Source organism: Henckelia pumila, chromosome 4, assembly GCF_033568475.1.
Source record: "Henckelia pumila isolate YLH828 chromosome 4, ASM3356847v2, whole genome shotgun sequence".
In the NCBI taxonomy this organism is placed as follows: Eukaryota; Viridiplantae; Streptophyta; class Magnoliopsida; order Lamiales; family Gesneriaceae; genus Henckelia; species Henckelia pumila.
In genome coordinates, this window is record NC_133123.1 from 67,464,702 (window position 1) to 67,468,660 (window position 3,959).

Consider the following 3,959-nt stretch of genomic DNA (forward strand, 5'->3'; position numbering starts at 1 on the left):
AACTTCAACAGTGCGAGATGTACGCTGCGGAAAAGTAACATATCAATAGCTTGCAATGCACGCCGCAAAAAAACTATTGACAAAATGTCTACAACACACTACTTGATCATAGATAGCCTCATATGATGCGAATGTAACAAAAACTTCAATAAACTAAACCAAGAAATGAAATCGAATAACTAAACAAAAACTTTTAATTTCATTTATGAAAAAACGAAAGAACCAAGTCATTACAACAAACTAAGCACAATTTCAAGTCTAATCCACTCGTAGAGTTAATACACGAGTTTCTTTATCATACTATCCAAAACACGATACAAAATATCTCAACAAACTAGCAAGATATAAGAACACAGATAGTATCTATATCAATCACACAAGGCTACAAATTTAGATAACCATACATTTTTTTGTTCATCATACTATCATAGAAGTCGCAACACCATAAACAAAATGAAAATCCCTCACAAACTAACTACACATGACCACTATTAGACCATCAATCCAAGCAACTCCAAAGCCCATTCCGTAAACTCTAGCTCGAGCTTTTTCACGAATTTAGGTTGTCCACCAAATTTAGGTTGTGAACTTCTTGTAGCCTTCTGCAAATAAAAAGGAAGAAACAAAGCGACTATACACTATTGCGGATAATAACAAAAGGTGGATGGTAAAGTGTTAAATAGAAATAATCAAGCTGAACAAAAGAAAACGCAAACTTGACCTTCCTACACAAAAGCATTCTGATAATTTGTTTGGCATCCCTAATACTTCGACATCTAAACATCCACTTGCAACATGTTAAGTATTGAATAAATAGAGCCGAAAGTTAATAAATCAGTTAGAAGAGGACAGAAAAGTTAATAAACAACCAAATCAATTAGAACATTGACAACCAAATGCAACATACTTGTTCTTCGCTACATTTGTAATATGATGATGATCATCATCAATTGCCGTTCAACATGTTGTCATCACGTATTATTTGTACTCATCTACCAGAACATATTAAAGAAACACTACAATGATTAAATTAATGTGTAATATTTTTGAATTCAGTAAACTATTATAAACTAGCTCAACAAGTAACTTAGCTTCTACTTAAAATTTTAAGACATATTCTTTAACACCATGGAGATAATATCTTTTTTTTGGATTGAAGAGATAATATCTTCTTCTCTGAAGGAAGAGATATTATCTTTTAATACAAAGTTGAGGATTTTTTTTTGCTCTGTTTCAGCATACATATAATTTATGCATGTTTGTACTTGGGTTTTTTGTTATCGCACTCAATGAGGAAAAAAATACTTTTACTGAATAATTCAAGTCCTCTATTCTGGGTTTGAGAGTTCAAATTCTAAGTGCTTTTATATTTACACTATCAAAAAACAATATACTAAATATAATAATATATAAGTTGCAAGGATAAATAAATCAAAATTGCCAAGATTCCTCATAGTGTCACCGCTTCAGATTTCACTTATCAAAACCGAGATTGGATGAATTGACCAGTTAATTCATCCCATGTTTGCATGTCCATTCCATACATCAGCATGGACATAGAGCTGAACGAGAACACATCGTACTGCTAACCTTTTTAATCTATCTGCGCTTATAACTGCATGCAAAACATTCTTGGTGTATAGATGGGTAAATTATGGCTTGCATGATCAGAACTAAGACAGGAAACACATAAAATTTCATACCGTGATATGCTCTTAAACGCTGATTTCTTCCTCGCACCTCCTCTCCCATTGCTCTTTTCTGCCTTTTCTCACTCATGTCATTTTGGAAAAGTTCCTGCATCTCTTCTGTTCTGGATTTATTCTTTTGGATAGGATGCTTCAACTTCTTATCCGTCTTTCTCATAATCCTGCCAGCATCTACAGCCCTCTTCGCAGCTTTCACTGCTTTTGCTCGACGGTAAGCCACATCAACAAGAGAGATTCCATTCTTTTCTTTCTTATGTTGCTCTTCTCCCTAATCATTTTGACAATAAATATTATGAACCATATGTTAGCAATCAATTGGATGGTACCGTTCTAGAAAATTTTACAACACAGTAGTGTATATTTCAAATAAAATTCAGAAAAAGCAATCAAACACAAACAAGAAGAGAAAGAAATGCCTGCCTTGATTTCATCTTCATCTTCTAATGTGTCTCTAGCGGCCTCCAATCTCCTTCTTTATTCCTGGGCAAATTTTTCTACTGATAATAATAGCTTAATGTAAAAAATTTTGACATCATAATTTGTACTAAAATATATAAATGTTGTACATCAAGCACCTCACGCTCCCACTTTCTCTTTTCCTTCATCTTCAACTCTTCTGCTTATTCAGCACTCACCACTTCTTTGCGGTTACCTTTCTGTTTATCCAATACTTCCTAGAAAATTATTTTTCAAGTGTCATCCGAATGAGTTTACAAACACAAATAAAATGGAAGTGTTTCGATAAAAAATAGTCTCGATGGTAAATACACCAAAAGCAAATTCAACTACTACATGGGTAAAACAACCAACATGAACACGGTTTCTTCGAGCTGGCATAAAAAATATTTGATTCATATTTAAAATTATCGAATTTGACCCGAACTTGAGCCCAAATTAGTCTGTTAATTAGTTTGTCCTGAACTTTAATATTTTATTAATATAATATAATTATATATTATATTTTGAGCCATTATTTTTTAGTAGCTCCCAAACATGTTAGAATTAAACCAACTCACAAAGGTGGAAACTATCACTCTCATATTAGCAAAAAAACAACCTCTGAAAAGATATGCAACCCCAACATGATTGTCATCATAAAACATTCAGTTTAGCTCAATCGCAAGAACAGTAGACCACTTAGACTCATAAAATTTCAATCATTTCAAATGTCTGAGATAATAAACAACTTCCCTAGCCTATTATATGCAAATTCCTAAGAAAGCATTCATTACAGGGGAAACTACCAAAAATAATGCATCAAAATTGAGTACCTTAACCATAAAGCTCATGTTTTGCTATGAATTGATGGCTCAAAAGCTCTTTTAAGAGCCATATTAATAAAGAAATTCAAATTCCTCAATCCAATTTTCATTTAGACGCAAATAATTCCTCAATCAACATATTCTAGAGTTCGATTTCAAACACTTGCATAAAAATTAAGCTAAGAATTCTAAGATGCAAATTAATAAACCAATAAACAAAAAGAAAAACAACAGGATTGAAAAAACCAGAGGTGAGTCACGGTTGCACGGAGAAGATGCTCGGAACTTGGGACAGCCTATGAAAGACGTTGTAAGGAGATAGAATAGAGCTCAACAATGCCAAAGATCGAAACAAAACCGATTGGACTCTCAATGTACAGTAATCGGTAGCAGGGTCGCTCGAATAGGGCTCTGTTCTCGATAGAAATTATGGGAAAATGGCTGGGCTAGCTTCGAAATGGACTGAAATTGTGAAAACAGCACGCCTACTCGCAAGAAAACTTTGATTCAATATCAAACTCTCAATTGAGGGTACAAGCTACAAGACAAGAGCTACAACTCACGGGGGTTACTGCTGGCCCATTTCCAGTGGATGTAAGGCGGCGGCAACGGCGGTGAAAAACGAAGGGGAAAAAGGTTTTGGATTTGGGTTGGGTGAAAAAGCTTGTAACTTGCGTTGGGTTGAAAGATATGGGATATAGAATTGAACAAGGTCGGTAGAATTGGCAGCTCTCTTGTAGGTGTGCTGCAAAAGAAAAATCAAATTTGTATAATTTAGTAATAGCGCAAAAAATGGGTCGTAAATATTTATTTTTAATGGCCTACACAAAGTGCGCCATTGAAATATCTATCTACAGCGTGCTTTTTCTGCACGTTGTTGTATCTATAACTATACTACTATTAACAGCGCACAAAAACGTGCACGCCGTAAATAATAGCATTGACAGCGTGCTTTTATTACATGCTGTGAATGTTGCGCTGCGAAAAA

The 3,959-nt window shown here is 34.3% G+C and overlaps 1 long non-coding RNA gene across 10 annotated transcripts; it reads right to left on the reverse strand.

Moving 5' to 3' along the window:
* Positions 1-253: 253 nt before the first annotated feature.
* LOC140864916 (uncharacterized) lies at positions 254-3,692 on the reverse strand. Of its 10 annotated transcripts, none has more exons than XR_012144417.1 (4): positions 3,535-3,692; positions 2,285-3,456; positions 2,130-2,206; positions 254-1,977 (listed from the first exon to the last, which is right to left on the reverse strand). It is a non-coding gene; the product is annotated as an uncharacterized lncRNA (long non-coding RNA). The 10 variants fall into 10 exon arrangements; XR_012144419.1 differs by having other exon boundaries at positions 2,285-2,383; positions 3,218-3,692; XR_012144420.1 differs by having other exon boundaries at positions 2,130-2,189; positions 2,285-2,383; positions 3,204-3,692.
* Between the last annotated feature and the right edge of the window lie 267 nt (positions 3,693-3,959).